This window comes from Trachypithecus francoisi, unplaced genomic scaffold (assembly GCF_009764315.1).
Source record: "Trachypithecus francoisi isolate TF-2019V2 unplaced genomic scaffold, Tfra_2.0 Lachesis_group7, whole genome shotgun sequence".
Taxonomy (NCBI): domain Eukaryota; kingdom Metazoa; phylum Chordata; class Mammalia; order Primates; family Cercopithecidae; genus Trachypithecus; species Trachypithecus francoisi.
The window spans coordinates 45,989,880-46,007,270 of NW_022681472.1; the positions used below are offsets into that span (position 1 = coordinate 45,989,880).

The following is a 17,391-nucleotide window of genomic DNA, read 5'->3' on the forward strand; positions in this document are numbered from 1 at the left end:
TACATAATCTTTGTGGTGTGATGATATAACTTCATCATTCTTGAGACTAGCCATACTTTCTGTTCTTCTTTATAGGGATAAATTTAAAAGATTTTCTAGGTCATGCCCATTACAGAAAGAAAGTTAAGTTTCTCAAGAAGCATGTATTCCTCCCAAAGGATAAAACAAACGTGTATCAACTGACACCCCCAGAAAGGGTATTTTGGCCCCCATTCAAGCTGGCCAGGTGCCATCCATCTGGCTGTGCATCCTGTTTGACTTAATTCAGTAATTTGACTCATTGAAGCCATGTGCATCACAGCTTACTACTTGGGAGCCCTCTTAAGAACAGAAATAAAAACTCTCTGCAGATGTGACCAAGCTGATGAAAAGCAAGGAAGTTTCTAGTTAGAAAGTACCATCATTCCTTTCTCATACCATCTGAACTGATAATGCCAGGAAGAAAAACTTTCTTGTTACTTAATAGGATGAGCATTTCCTCCTGAGGAATCCAGTCTTCCGTAAAATGACAGAGATCCTGGAGATAAGCCTGCGTGGCCCAAACTTCATCTCTTGCTTATCTTAAGGTAGCTGTGATTTAGAATTTCTGTTTCTGAAGCAAGAAAAAAATACGACATCAGCAGCCAAATTTCAGCTGGCAATAGGATGTTCTGAAACTGCTATTTTATTTGGGGAAAAACACAGAAAGGGTTTTACTGTGCTTTATACCAAAGGCATGTACGATAAATTACATGCCACTTTAGTTCCTTGTAGGTGAATTGGAACCAAAACACTCATTTGTCTTAACCTTGATTTTTCCAGCTAACCATAAGGATTTATTAGCTAAGATACAAAAATATAAATCACAAAAGAAAAAAATTGGTAAATTGGGATCCACCACCACATCTTTTGCTTTGTAAAAAGACATTTTTAGGAAAATAAAAAGCAAGCCACACATCAAAAGAAAATATTTGATAACTACCTATCAAATAAAGGTCTGGTACAAAGAATATGTAAAGAACTCTCACAACTCAATAATAAGAAAACAGCCTCATTTTTTAAAATGGGCAGATGATTTGAATAGACTCTTCACCAAAAGAGATATGTAGATGACTGTCAAACAAACAAACATATAAAATAGTGTTTAAAATTAGTAGTCACTGGGAAAATGCAAATTATAATCACAACAAGAGATCATAACTCACCAATTAGAATGACAAATATTAAAAATCTGATGATCCTAAGTGCTTGCAATAACATGGAGCAAGTGGAACATTCATATGTTGCTCATAGGAACGCAAGATTTTGCTGCCCCTTTGGAAAACAATCTGGAAGTTTCTTTTAAAGTAATATGTACATTTACCATATGATATGGTTTGTCTGTGTCCCCACCCAAACCTCATCTTGAATTGTAGCTCCCACAATTCCCACATGTTGTGGGAGGAACCCAGTGGGAAGTAATTCAATCATGGGGTTGAGTCTTTCCCATGCTATTCTTGTGATAGTGAATAAGTCTCATGAGATCTGATGGTTTTATAAAGGGGAGTTTCCCTGCACAAATCTTAGGTATTGCCCAGATTTACCACTGCCCAGTCTCGGGTATGTCTTTATCAGCAGCACGAAAACAGACTAACACAGTAAATTGGTACCTAGAGTAGGGCGCTGCTGAAAAGATACCTGAGAAGTGGAAGTGACTTTGGAACTCGGTAACAGGCAGAGGTTGGAACAGTTTGGAGGGCTTAGAAAAAGAAAGGAAAATGTGCGAAAGTCTGGGACTCCCTAAAGACTTGTTGAATGGCTTTGACCAAAATGCTGATAATGATATGGAAAATGAAAGCCAGGCTGAGGTGGTCTCAGATGGAGATGAGGAATTTATTGGTAACTGGAGCAAAAGTGACTCTTGTTATGTTTTAGCAAAGAGACTGGTGGCATTTTGCCTCTGCCCTAGAGATTTGCAGAACTTTAAACTTGAGAGAGATGATTTAGGGTATCTAGTGGTGGAAATTTCTAAGCAGCAGAGCATTCAGGATGTGACTTGGGTGCTGTTAAAGGCATTCAGTTTTAAAAGGGAAACAGAACATAAAAGTTCAGAAAATTTACAGCCTGACAATGTAATAGAAAAGAAAATCCCATTTTCTGAGGAGAAATTCAAGGTGGTTGCAAAAATTTGCATCAGTAACGAGGAGTCAATGTTAATCCCCAAGACAATGGGGAAAATGTCTCCAGAGCATGTCAGAGATCTTTGTGGCAGTCCCTCCCATCACAGGTCTGGAGGCCTAGAAGGAAAAAATGGTTTTGTGGGCCAGACCCAGGTCCCTCTGCTGTGTGCAGTCTAGGGACTAGGTACCCTGCATCCCAGCAGCTCCAGCCTCGACCAAAAGGGGCCAAGGTACAGCTTGGGCTATGGCTTCAGAAGGTGCAAGCTCAAGCCTTGGCAGCTTCCATGTGGTGTTGAACCTGTGGGTGCACAGAAGTTACAAATTGAGGTTTGGGAACCTCCACCTAGATTTCAAAGGCTGTATGGAAATGCCTGGATGCCTAGGCAGAAGTTTGCCAAAGGGGTGGGTTGCTCATGGAGAACCTCTGCTAAGACAGTGTGGAAGGGAAATGTGGGGTAGGCACTGCCACACAGAGCCCCCACTGGGGCGCTGCCTAGTAGAACTGTGAGAAAAAGGCCACCATCCTCCAGACCCCAGAATGTTAGATCCACTGACAGCTTGCACCATGAACCTGGAAAAGCTGCAGACACTCAATGCCAGCCCATGAAAGCACCCGGCAGGGAGGCTATATCCTGCAAAGCCGCAGGGGCGGAGTTTCCCAAGACCATGGGAACACACCTCTTGCATCAGCATAAACCAGATGTGAGGCGTGGAGTCAAAGGAGATCATTTAGGAGCTTTAAGATTTGACTGCCCTGTTGGATTTGGGACTTGCATGGGGCCTGCAGCCCCTTTGTTTTGGCCAGTTTCTCCCATTTGGAATGGATGTATCTATCCAATGCCTGTATGCCCACTTTATCTAGGAAGTAATTAACTTGCTTTTGATTTTACTGCCTCATAAGTAGAAGGAACTTGCCTTGTCTCAGATAAGACTTTGGACTGTGGACTTTTGAGTTAATGCTGAAATAAGTTAAGACTTTGGGAGACTGTTGGGAAGGCATGATTGGTTTTGAAATGTGATGGCATGAGATTTGGGAGAAGCTGGGGTGGAATGATATGGTTTGGCTGTGTATCCACCGAAATCTCATCTTGAATTGTAGCTCCCACAATTCCCTCATGTTGTGGGAGGGACCCATTGGGAGGTAATTGAATCATAGGGGTGGGTCTTTCCTGTGCTATTCTTGTGATAGTGAATAAATCTCAAAAGATCTGATGGTTTTATAAAGGGGAGTTTTCCTGCGCAAGTTCTCTTCTCTTGTCTGCTGCCATGTGAGTTGTGCCTTTCACCTTCCGCCATGATTGTGAAGCCTCCCCAGCCATGTGGAACTGTGAGTCCATTAAATCTTTCTTTTGTAAATTGCCCAGTCTTGGGTATGTCTTTATTGGCAGCGTGAAAACAGACTAATACATTATATGAGAGGCATATTCAGAGTACAAAGGGGCTTTTGATCAATGTAACTTAGGGTAGGGGGTGGTATAGCAGAGGAATGGGAGGTGTTAATGCTTCACCAGCATGGAAAAACTCAAAGCTTGTCACTTATCAACAAAGAATTTGTGCCTACCATTCTTTTTCTATCCTTATGTGACACTATTGACCAAGAATGACAGGAAGTACAGTTTTTATTTTAAAGTATTCAACTAATTCATTAGGTCACCTCCTTGCTATGGCAGCCCTATATTATAATTTGTATTGGAGTTTGACTTATTTAATAAGTCCTTATTGAGCACTCTTAGTGTGAAGATCACTTTAATGGTTACTACAGAGAAGGAAATAAAAGACAACTTTAGATTTCTCTGGAATTTATACTACATTGCATGCTGACTCTGCACTATGAAATAGTGCTGAGGGCTGTTTTTAGAGCATCTCATTTATTCTTGACAACAGTACCATCATCTCCATTTAATATACAAGGAAACTGAGGTTCAGCATAGATTAGTAACTTGTCCAAAGTCACAGTCAATAAGTGGCAAAGAGGAGTTTGAAAACAAGGACTGCCCATTTTTAATGCTAAAACCTTTGCTATTGGTCACAGAGTTGTTGGGACCCAGATGGCTGCTCTTCCAGTCTTACTGCTCATGGCCTCCATAGCAAGCTCTTTAGTTTTCCATTTGCTTAACTGTTTGTCTGAGTGCTAACATCTAAAACCAGGAAGAAAAGGAAACACCAACATATCCACAAAGACATAAGAGTCCCAAAGAATAATCATTTTTTTTAACATAGAGAATAAGAAAACCATATTTAAAAGATGTAATGATAGGAAAATAAAATGTTTGCTTAGGTTGGTTCTTATACAGCCATATCTAGCTCATAAAATGTCAACATTAGAACAAAGACTGACATTAGTTTATGGTTCATGAAATAATGATATAAAATAATATAGATTGGGCTATTAGCCACTAATGAAACCTCAGGACTAGTAAGCTGTACAGTCCCTCTTGTCATTCTGATCTAAATTTGAATACGCCAAAGAAAAAAGATAATTGTGAAAACTTTTAATTGTGATTCATTACATTAATACCCAATAGATGCATCTGGCAAAATAATTAAATGATAAAGATCAAAATAATTTTAATTTAAAATCAAAATAATTTAAATCAGCTTAGTAAAACTTTTCTCACCTTCCGCCTACCCATTTCATCAGTGAGAAAAATCTTGATCTAGTGAAGTTGGGGCAGGGGCAATGTATAAGCCCTCTTACATCCCCAGGACACAGCATAAGTCTGAAATAGACACTTCAGGAAGCAGTTTCTTAAACTGCATGGTAATGATGAAGTCCTATATTAAGTAAGATCCCAGAGTTGGTTAACAGCAGGCAGGCTAAGAGTTGAAACCTCTAGTCTTTTCCTGTGAAATATTGCTTCCAGTTTAATTGATTTTATTTAGATGGGTTTACACTTAAGCACAGATATTCAGGCAGCACTTGTATTTCCCTAGTGACTCTGTTTATAAACATTCAGAGATAGTTACGGGTAAAGTTAGAATATCTTTCCCTCTTTTATTTAATATTTATTAAGGACTTACTATGTGTTATATTCTGTGTTATGTGTTTTACATAAAATATATCATCACAATGACCTTCTTTTGCAGATGAAGAAACAAAGGTTCTGAGAGGTCTTCAGGAACTTGTATATTATTACAGAGGTAATAAGGATTGGTTGGAAATGAAATGAAGGGCTACCTCCTGTCCCCAAAGCTCATGCTCTTAACCCCTTCACCATGAATTACTGGTTCTGTTCCTAGACTCCAGGCATCATATATCCCTGTTAATACATTCTGTCTTCAAGCAAGCCCATTTACATTTATATTACAAAAGTTTAAGTTGTTCATGAATATAGCTTCTAGATTCAGACCACCTGGATTCAAATTTAGACTCCACATATACTAGCTGTGAGATATTGCCCAGTGTGCATAATCTTACCAAGGTTTCAATTTCCTCACTCATAGTAGAAGGAAGACAGTATGGTCTACCTAGTGACAATGGGTGGTTGTGAGGATTAAATGAGATAAATCATGTAAAGCATTTGCCTGATTATTATTCAGTGTTCAATAATACTATCATAGAGTGTAAACTCCTTTGAAATTAGGCATAGCTGTTACTCGTATCGTGAATAGCCAGATCCCCATGAAAAGGTAAAAGACCTCAGGTATCTACAAAAGACTGGCCTCACAGAACCTTCATATGAAAATTCTTTGCTGGCCCCTCATAAATAAGGGCATGCCAATTATAATTTTAGGTCTGTAATCTAAGTCTAGCTTCTAAAACTAAAGTCTGTCTGATTCACACTGATAAGGTCCATTGCAAGCTTATCTTCCCAGGTGCAGAACAAAGACAAGGCCAGATCAATAATTCCTCCACTTATTCAGAGACATCTGCATAATTGATTCTTCCTTTACTCCCTTTTTCTCTTCAGACATTCACCATATTCTATGTACAGAAGAATGTAACCTTGTGAGACTTTAGTTAGTGCCCAGTAAATATAAATTTATAAGGAGACTTATATTCACCTTACTGCCTACCTGTCTGTCTTTCTACCTATCTTCTCTCATTTAAGGAAATGTACAAATATTAAATCTCCTGAAAACTTTTTCAGAAAAGCAGTCACATATGCATCTGTGGCTTGAGTTTTTCCTGGACATAACCTAATGCTGGCTTAATCAACCTCAATTGATTGATATCTTTGCTTCAGTCACTCATTTTTATTTTCATTTACATATTGTATCCATTGTATACCACTATAAACTGAAGTGTACTCACTGTTGCTAATGTGAACAAAATTGTATCTGAGACAAATCTCAGTTTAGAGGCTTATTTTGCCAAGCGTAAGGACATGCCTGTGACGCAGCCTCAGGGGGTCCTGATGACGTGTGCCCAAGGTGGTTGGGCTACAGTATAGTTTTATACATTTTTAGAGAGACATAAGACATCAATCAATACATGTAAGATATACATTTGTTCTGTCCAGAAAGGCAGATGGGACAAAGCCAGAGGGGGTAAGCGGGGTGGGTGGGACAGCTTCCAAGTCATAGGTGAATACAAAGATTTCCTGATTGGGAATTGGTTGGACTCAATAGAAGAAAGTGTCTGGGTTAAGATAAGGGATTTTGGAGACCAAAGTTCTTGTTATATGGATAAAGCCTCTGAGTGGCAGTCTTCAGAGAGAATAAATTTTAGATGTTGCTTATCAGACTTAAAAAGTTGCCAGACTCTTAGGATCAGGGAAAAGACCTAGAAAGGGAAGGGGATTCTCTACAGAATGTAGATTTTCCCCACAAAAGAGAGCTTTGCAAGGCTGTTTCAAAATATCAAAGAAATATACTTTAGGGTAAAATACTTCAACTTCTTCCAGGGCCTGCTATCTATCATGTGATGCTATACTAGAGTCAAGCTGGAATTTGATGTCTCATTGCTTGCTACAAAAAGTCTGTTTCATCAGTCTTAAGATCTCTGTATTTTTCCTTTTTTTTCTTTTCTTTTTTTTTTTTTTGAGACATTGTCTCACTCTGTTGCCCAGGGTGGAGTGCAGTGGTGTGATCTTGGCTCACTGGAATCTCTGCTTCCTGGGTTCAAGTGATTCTTGTGCTTCAGCCTCCCAAGTAGCTGGGATTACAGGTGTGTCCCACCATGCCCAGCTATTTTTTTTTTTGTAATTCTAGTAGAGATGACATTATGACATGTTGGCCAGGCTGGTCTCGAACTCCTGGCCTCAAGTGATCTGCCTGTCTTGGCCTCCCAAAGTGCTGGGATTACAGGCCTGAGCCACTGCACCTGGCCAGATCTCTGTTTTAATGTTAATGCTGGTTAGTTGAGCTTGAATTCCAAAAGGCGGAGAATATTATGAAGCACATCCAGCTCTCTTTCCTCATTGTGGTCTGAAGTAGTTTTTCAGGTTAACTTTGGAATGCCCTTGGCTGAGAGGAAGGGTCCATTCAAATGGTTGGGGGTTTAGAATTTTATTTTTAATTTACACTAAAATAATCTGACCATGAGCCTTCCTTGTCTAAAAACCTTCCCTTTTTCTGCAGAAGACCAAGACAAGAGAGGTCCATGCCGAACCTCCTTAGTGTGACAACCAGATCTACAATTTAACCTTCACTTTATATAACCAATGTTAAAGTCACAGTGAATCACTTGTTATTCTCATTATAAATTATTTGCTTCACTCGTATCTGCATATCCAAATCACACTTATTCCTAGACCTGGGTCAAATGCTGCCCCTTCCATGTCTTTCTTGATTCCCTCAGCTTTTAAGTGTTTTTTCTTATAGAAATACTTCTCAGTCTTTAGTATGCATTATAGCCACCTGGAAAGCTTGTTACAACACACCTTGCAGCAGTCAATCCCAGAGTTTCTGATTCAATAGAAATAGGATGGGACCTGGGAATTTGCATTTCTAAGAATTACCTCGTGGTGTTGATGCTATGAGTACAAGAACTGCACTTTGAAACCACTGTCCTACAGCATGTTAGCTCAAGGCATTTACTACCACTTGCTTTGCATTTCAGTGGTGTATGTTCATGTCATTCATCTTACTAGAGAGCAAACCTCTTAAGAGCAAGATCTGAGGCTAATTAACTTTTGTCTCTCTATCTTATAATAGCAAATGGCGGGGGTGGGGGGCTTTTAATTATGTTGCTTGGCTAAGTGAATGCTAATGGTTTGGAAAGACTTCTCTAGTGGTGGGGTCTAAAGAAATTGAAACACTTTCAACCCATATATGTGGCCATTTGCAGGCTAAAAGAGAATGCAGATTTAACAAAGACTTGCAGTTTGCAAGATCCTGATTGAATATACTAGAGTCTGACTGGAATTTGGTGTCTTATTGCAACAAAAAGTCTGTTTTGTAGCTGTGCCCACCCTGCAAAAATCTGATATTAAGCAAGGCAATATTGTACACATATTATCTTGCTTAATTCTCATCACAGCTTTTTGCTGGGTGGGCACTGCTATTATTCTTACTTTATAGATGAGCAGTGACAGTTATATAAAGTAATTCTCCCAAAGTCAGCTGGTGAGCAGTGGGGAGAACTGGGGTTTGGACCAGGCTTTCTTTCCAAATCCTAGCTCTTAAAGGCTATGCTATGCTCTACTATCTCACACTGAATGATGACATCTTGACAAAGTCATAGGTTTTCATTCTAATCATCAGCATTCTCATTATCAGCAGGTAGCAGTGGTCTCTTTTAATGTGGATAGTAGGAGGTCAATTATCCTGATATATTTACAGGATTGGCTTCCTGTTATTTTTGTCTATTATATCCTAAACTTAAAAATTTATAGGGCTTAATTTGGAATTATAGGCAGAAACTCAAGCTGTCAGACTATGCATCTATGAACTGCTCAACTTAAACATCTTAGGCTTATTAATCAACACTAGGACTGTCACATACACTTCCATCCATTAAAAAATGATGATGGATTTAAATAACATGTAAGACACCACAAAATTGGATTTGTCTGGCACAAATACATTGATTGACAGAGAGAAAAAAAGACAAAGGAGAAAGCCTGAGCAGCTAGTGTTAAGAAAACCAGTTTTATATTTAATATTCATAATTAAAACTATTTGCTTCAAAATTACTTGAAGACTCTTGATTGCTTTTTTTAAAACTAAAATTTTAGTACTTAGGTTAAAAAAAAAAAAAACAGAAATGGCCAGGTTCAAAATGATACATAAGGGGTATCTGTAATAAAATACAAAAATTTCCAGGTAAAGCTATTTTGTAGTAATAGTGGTTGTACTTTTCTAGTGGGTTTCTTTTTTTGTTTTTTGTTTTTTTTTTTTTGTTTTTTTAGTGGATTTGAAACACTGAGTCATCTGGCCACTTCAGTTTTTGGTCATATTATTAACAAAAAATATATATTTCAAAGAAAGAACGGGATGGACCGTTTCTGCTGTAAGTGTGCTGAATCTGGGGGGCTACAGTCAGCATACTTCATAGAGATGCACCCATGAAGGCAGAAGTAGCAGAAGGAAAGGTGTAGAAAAGTCCTGCAATCTGCAACATGGTCTGAATATTCCTTAGTTAACTCCCTGAGCTGAAGATTAATTTACTTGATTATAATTTGCAAAATACCCTGCTGTTATGCTATTTCAGACAACTATGAGTTTGCACTCTATTAAGAAGTAGATATACATAAAAATTAGTATACTACTTGCAGCTATATTTGATTATCTCTCAGAGTTTTTGCCCCCAAGATTCCAGAAAATTGAATGAAGTTCAGTGGCCATGCTATTAAACCCCAAATAAACCACTGGTAATCTTGGCACTTTGAATTTATTCAACAGTTTTATGAATACAATCAGAGAATTTACTGTGGTAAGTATGAGCTAATTAGTATTTTTATGGCTTATAGTTTTTTTTAAAAAAGATAAGAAAAAGCTACAGGGAATAAGCCCAAATAAAACATGTTTATTGAAATATCAATCTATAAAGAGAAATAATAATCTTTGAGTTATAAGAAAAGAATAATAAGCAACATTAACATAGTATCTGATTTATGACAAAAAATTAGATTATATCAAGATGATAGGGACAGGAGGCAGGGAAATTCTGGGCAGAAATTTCCTGGTGAGGGCCCTACTCTCAAGTCCAAAAGCCTAATACCATGGCCCAAAGTGAGAACTTACATCCCTGTTTTCTTGCTCGAACATTGCCTTTTCCAAAATCACCCATGGCCTGCCCTGCCTCCCATCCTGTGCCCATAAAAACCCCAGGTACCACTGTCAAAGAGGAGAAGCAGCTGGATGTCAGTCTACAGTTGGATGTTGGAGCAATGTCGCTTGACTTTAGAGGGACAGCTTAACTGCGTAGCTTCAGTTAACCTTCCAGGGGAAGATTACCTTCCTGATCTGTCCCTTTTTCAGCTCCCCTTCCTGCCGAAAGCCATTCACTGGCAATGAAATCCCTCAAATTTACCACCTTCAATTTGTTCATGTAATCTCATTCCTCCTGGATGCTGAACAAAAACTCAGGTGCCATCAGTGTGGGTGCAAAAGGCTGTCACACTGACCTTCCACTGAGCTGTTAATACTGAAGTTGTCCACAGATGGCAAAGCTAAAGGGGCACTGTAACACTTCCTCTGGGGCTTCGGGGTCATAAGCACCCTTCCCTGGATGCTGCTGTATGGAGTATGGAGTTTGCTCTTGCCAGTATGGAGCTTGCTCTTGCCAGCATCCAAAAGCACTCACCCTAGCTCCTGCACCCATTCACCTGAGCTCCCAATCCCATAAGGGGTAGAGCAGCAAGGGAGTGGAGTTTGCCACTGCTGGCGCCTGGGCACTCCAGTTCCCATACATGAAGGGGTCAGGGAAATATCCTGCTTCATAGATGTACTGAAGGATGTCACTGTTTACTAGATAGAGGCCATTATTGTCTTAAAGAGGACTGGGCTTCAGGGATATAGTCCCCATAAGCAGCACACTCTAGTCCTGTTTGCCTACATGGTATCTTGCAACACAAAATCTTCTCCAGTAGGAATTATGTGTTTTCTAATAGTCAATGTGATGCAAAAAAATATATTTTCAATTGATAGTTATAAGAATCTAAACTTTTGCCCCCAAAACTCATGGATAAGGTAATTGGACATATTTTCTAAAAAAAATATGGATTCCCATAGATATTTTTCTTCAAGACATGTGAATCTTTTCCTTGCAACCTTGGATGTGTGATAGCCAATTACACATTGTTAATTGATCAAAGGAAATAGCATTTGGTAAGGAAAACAAAAGCAAGGTGAATGAGGATGCCTTCAAGGAAGGCAGGGAAATGACCTGAGCTTTGAGAATATTTTTTTTTCAGCTCTAAGGCTGGACTTTCCACATTATGTGTTTTTGCTTGAAAACACTGAAGGTCAAGTTCCTTTTCCTCTATCTTCACAGTCTTACTCTGTGACCTCAATTTTCCATCAGCTTCAGGGCTCCTAGAGAGCATCAATGTGTTGCTTCCCAAGAAAGATAAATGTGAAGTAAATCCAAAATGCATCTAGGCATTTGAACCCCCAAACCTCCTGAACTTTTATTTGCCAGTGCAAAACTGTTTAAAGTTCAAGCTGGGACAGATGATACATTAAAACCTTTCTGTCTCTCAAGTATCCATAAATGCTTTGTCACTCATTCCCCCTTGGTCCTCCTGAAGTTGTAAGGCCCTATTCCTTTCATTATGGGTGAAGAAAAGCCCCTCGACTTTATTACTTAATGCTGGAAGATAGCTACTTTGGTTTGGTACATTAAAAATTATTTAAAGGAACCTGTATCTGTGGAGAAAAAAACAAAAACGTCTTTGTCTTTCTAAAACAATAACTTCTAACCACTAAAAGGAAGAGGGCATTAGCCAAGTCAACCCACAGCAAGGCACTTGGGGAAGTGTTAAAATCACTGGCATTGGAAGTCCAATCCAGTTCAATCTCTGTGTTTTGTTTTGTTTTTGAGGTTTTCCAAAGGGCCCAAGTACCCAAGTGAGTTAATTCTGAAAACAAATGATTCTTCACACTTTAGAATAAGCTGAGTCTCAGCATAGTAAACTAGGGAGAGTCAGCTGAGTCTCACAAGAGGCTGCACAGCTGGGAAGTGGTGGCCCAAGTTGAGCCCAAGTCTGTCTCAGTCTAAAGCCTTCCTTTTTTTTTCACCAGAGTGCAGCCTCCAACATCACCCGCAGATGTTAGCAGGAAAAGGCACACGGCTAGATGGGGTTTTCAGTGTCATCATGAGAAACAGATTTTTAAGCCAATGGTTTCACTTCCTATTTTAGCAAAGTGGCATCTCTCTGTGCAGTGGACCGATAAATGTACACACTACATACAAATGGGCAAAGAATGTGTAGCTTCTTTATTTCCCATAGCTCATTGAACCTCCTAATAAACTACACTCCCCTGGGTAGCAGAGGATGACAGATGTGGAGGGACACACTAAATGAACCCAACTGCTAAACTAAGCTTCTCCACATAAGGCAAACACTTTCTTTAGGTAATGCAGGCATTATTTTTATATTTTATAATTTCCAACTTTTATTTTAAGTTCAGGGGTACATGTGCAGGATGTGCAGGTTTCTTACATAGGTAAACATGTACCATGGTAGTTTGCTGCACAGATCATCCCATCACTCAGGTATGAAGCCCAACACCCATTAGCTGTTTTTCTTGATGCTCTCCCTCCTCTCACCCGCCACCCTCCAACAGGCCCCAGTGTGTGTTGTTCCCCACCATGCATCCACATGTTATCATCATTCAACTCCCACATATAAGTAAGAACACCTGGTTTTTGGTTTTCTGTTCCTGAGTTAGTTTGCTAAGGGTAATGTCCTCCAGCTCCATCCATGTTCTTGCAAAGGGACATTTCTTTTATGACTGCATAGTATTCCATGTTGTATATGTACCACAGTTTTTAAATCCAATCTATCATTAATGAGGATTTATGTTGATTCCATGTCTTTGCTGTTGTGAATAGTGCTGTAATGAACACAGGCGTGCATGTATCTTTATAACAGAATGATTTATATTCCTTTGGGTATATACCCAGTAATAAAATTGCTCAGTTGAATGTTATTTCTGCCTCTAGGTCTTTGAGGAATTGCCACACTCTCTTCCACAATGTTTGAAATAATTTACACTCTCACCAATAGTGTAAAAGTGTTTCTTTTTCTCCACAACCTTGACAGTATCTGGGGATTTTTTTTTTTTGACTTTTTAATAATAGGCATTTTTTTAATGCTGAGTTTTCAGATTTGCTCCTATCCTGTGTGGCTTCCCAAGATGGCTTTTGGGCATAAAAAGCCATCTCATGTGAGATGACATCTTGTATGACCTTAGGGTCATGGAAGAGATTGGGTGGGTGTCAGGGGAAGCTCAGAGATACATTTGTAGCCCTTGTACTTGGTTTTCTCCCAGGATCCTGAGACCACCTGCTCTTGGGCACCCTCTGGTATCTGACGCTGGCCACATAGCAGGTGAGTACACAGTCAATTCTTGCTTCGTCAGGACTCCACTGAGCACTCTGCTTACTTTGTCCCTTGCCTTCACGGCGGAATGGTGAAACTGGCCCAATTGTCCTATAGAAATGATATTTACCATTTTAAAAGTAAGTATAGAAATTGATGCTCTGTCTTGAAACTTGAATTTATATTTGTCTTAATGGAGTTCCTTCCTCAGAAAACTGACTCTCAGGCAAGGGACTGACACTCACTAGATCACCACGTCCAGAAAATGAGATGTCAGACCTCTTTCTTTACTCTCCCCAATTCCTGTTTTCCCACCTTCTCTACTATATAAATACCCCAATTTTTGATCAGTTGGAGAGAAAGATTTGTGACTTTATCTCTCATTCTCCTTGGCTGCAGCACCCAATTAAAGTCTTCTTCCCTAGCCATACTCATGGATTCAGTGATTGGAATTCTGTGCTGAGAGCAGCAGGACAAAACCCTGGCATTTCAGTAACAATGGCTCAAGGCTTTTATATAGTCGCTGGTGAAGCAGGATAATTTCCCTCATCCCTTCACAGGTAGGAACTGCAGTGCACCAGCACTGGCCAGGGATGAACTCCACTCACTCAAACCTGCTGTGCTCACCTGCTTGTGGGAGGGAGCATGTAGGTGAATGAGTGCAGGACCCAGGGTGAGTGCTTCTGGGAGCCAGCAGGAATGAACTCCATATCAGCCCTGCAGCAGCATCTAGAGGGTTGCCCCTGACCCCTGAAGCCCCAGAAGGAGTGTTACAGTCAGTGCTCTTTTAATTTTGCCATCAGTGGACAGTGGACAGCTTAAGTGTTAACATCAGTGGAGGGTCAGTGTGACAGCATTTTGCACCTGCACCAGAGTTCTTGTCCAGCATCCAGGAGGAATGAGGTCACATGAATGAATTGCAGATGGTAAATGCAAGAGATTTTATTGCCAGTGAAAATCGCCCTCCATGGGATGGGGAGCTGAAAAGGGGATGGAGTGGGAAGATATTCTCCCTCTGGAGCCTGACTGGGTACTACAGGTAATCTTCCCCTGGAGTCCATCTAAAGCTACACTCTCAAGCCAACCCTCTGAAGTCGAGCTGCTTCTCTCTGATGTCCAGCCATAGTCTCTGGCATCCAGTTGCTTCTCCTTTTCTCCTCTCTCTGCTAGCAGGGCCTGGGTTTTTATGGGCACAGGATTGGGGGCGGGGAAAACCATGGGTGGTTTTGGAAAAGGCAACATTTGAGCACAAAAATAGGGATGTATATTCTCACTTTAGGCCATGGTTCCAGGCTTGAGGGTGGGGCCCTCACCAGGGACCTGGCCTCTTCTGCCCAGAGTTTCCCTGCCTCTTGTCCCTGTCACTGTCTAGGATAGGAACCTTTGGCTGGAGGATCACTTCCTATGCATCCTTCCAATCCCCTCTGTCAGATATCCCAGTTAAACCCTAGTGATTGATGTGAGCCACTGGGGCTGCTTGGAAAATCCAGTGATCCTTCTGACCTACAAGGGAAAATTGGGTGGGCTGGGAGAGCTGCCAAAACCCATGTGATGCCGCTTGTCCACTCTGGAGCCCACCCCAGGTTACTGTAGAGACACCTTGTGAAGTGTATCCTCCCAGGGACCCCAAAGCCTCCTCTGATTTGAATTCCTCCCTCCAACTCCACCCAGACATCTCTTCTCTCAAGGCTAGAACAGTGCAGCCATTGGTCTAAAATTTGCCTCCCTCCCTTTTCTCCTGGTGTAGGAATCAGTCAAGTGTCACTAGGAGGTAGAGATGGTAAAAGTGAGATTCCTACTCTTCCTCTTGCTTTTATGGAACTTGCAGTCATTATACCATCCTCTTTCATGAGATGGCATCCATCTTCCCCATTACATTTGGCTAGAATGGCAGAACACCTCAGGTGAGTTTAATTTATAGTGGGGAAAAAATTCACTGGTTTAATAGTTTTCAAACACCAGCCAATTTCTATGTGTGCACAGAGTTGTACATGAGAAACAGTGGCTATGTTGCTGAAATGTACTAAGCTATGTCCTAGTAAAATTGATTCTGAAGTAATAAACAGATTCTCACTCCTAGAAGAATCTCTATAATATTATCAAGTTTACTTACTGCTTAAGAGAAAAAAACCCAATATCTTAAAACATTGTCGAGATTCTGGGCAGACTGATTCTGAAATCTCCCATTAATTTTGCCTTTCGATCAGCAGGTTTTGAACAATATCATGCCCTTGCATATTGCTTTACTAATCTAATAACTCCTCTGCATATTTTGCTGTTCTTTATATATTAAACAATGATGTGAAACAATCATTTTTAGAATATATGTTTTCAAGTTTTGTTGTTTATCTATGGCTGGTCTCCTTGAAGTCTTTAATTTGTTACTATGCACCAGAAGCTTCCAACAAAGGACTACAGTGTCAAATACAATTTTAAAAACATATCTGACTATATAGTCATTTTCTTTTTTGACAAGAATTAGAGGGAGGAAAACTAGGTCCCATAAGGAAGGGTCAAAGTAACTAGTTTTTCACTTATTTATGTTGTTTTGCCTATTTTATTTTGCTTTTCAAAGGGAGGAAAAAGGTGAGAGGTTACTTTTAATTTATAAAGATTTTAATTAAAAAAATTAAAACAGCTTTCCTTGTCAGCAGCAACTAAAATAAAGATGAACAGACTTTAAAGAGTAGATCATTTCAATAAGAAATAAACTAGGTTTCCTGATCTCCAAGGGGAAAATTGTATCATAATGGACCTCTTAGGAAGATTATGGAGTTTGAGACCGTAAAGATCTTCCAGATTTTGAGTAGGTTTGGACATTTACTTTGCCAAATGTAGGGTGTTATATCAGGTTGGGACTGGAATGAGCTCATCTCTGTTCAGAACTTTGCAGTTGCTCCCTATCCTTCAGAGTTACTAGAGGAAACCCAGCAACCATCAGAATCAGTGAGGATTGCAGATACATTATGATGATCTGACTGGGCTTTGGTGTGAGAATTCTCCCTTCTGTTCAAGACCTTGATTCATCAAAGAGGTCATTGAAGTTGGGCTAGACCTGAACATCTAGGAATTTGCTCAGTGATCTGCAGGCTAACCATCCTACAGATGGTACCCTGGGTGGTTTCCATAGGAGGGTGACTGTAGCTCTTGACCTGGAGGCTTTCAGGCTTACTGAGATTTTGTCCTGGTTGCATTATGGAGATCATCCAATACTGCACAATGTGCTTCAGTCACATGTTTTCCCAACGATGTGGGAAAACATTTTGGTTGTCCTTCCGCTAGTTTGACATTGGGGAGTTCACCTTGCTGCACTGTCAACATATTTCACTTAGAGAAAGATTTTAGGCTACAAAAAAGTTTATCTAGGAGTCTGAAGGGAAATAATGTTGGCTTACTCGGGAAGAGGGATGTGGTGATGACAGTGCACAATCTCTGGATTGCTGGCTTGGGAGCATGCTTCCAGAACATGGAGTAACTTTTTCAAGGACACAAAATGACTCTCACAGCCTATTAAAGTCAAGTAGTTTCTGAGATGCCTGAAAGTTTAGTCTATTGCCATATTCCAGATTTGCTTTTCAGTTTTCAACTTTTCCTAGTTAAATGGGCTGACGAAAATGGAACTTTCCTTTATCCTCTATCTTGCGATTATAGGAGATGGCAGCTCTAACCTAGCTCTTGCCTATGACCTCAGGATATGAATGAACTTTTCTGGAAAATGAAATGTATTTAAAAATCGAGAGATGGAATATTTTTAAATGTGAATTTAAATAAAAAACAAAAAATACATTAAAATTATGTTATATTTGCTTAAATGAATG

General features: G+C 39.9%; 1 long non-coding RNA gene across 2 annotated transcripts in view; it reads left to right on the forward strand.

The window, feature by feature from the left end:
- LOC117079379 overlaps positions 1–17,391 on the forward strand; it is a 91,376-nt gene that overhangs the window by 44,795 nt on the left and 29,190 nt on the right. The window contains exon 4 of one of the 2 annotated variants that reach the window (XR_004435407.1): positions 13,524–13,584. The exons of the other annotated variant lie outside the window; for it this stretch is intronic. This is a non-coding gene — a long non-coding RNA (uncharacterized LOC117079379). Of the gene's footprint in view, positions 1–13,523; positions 13,585–17,391 lie in introns of those variants that run through there. 2 annotated transcript variants of the gene reach the window in all.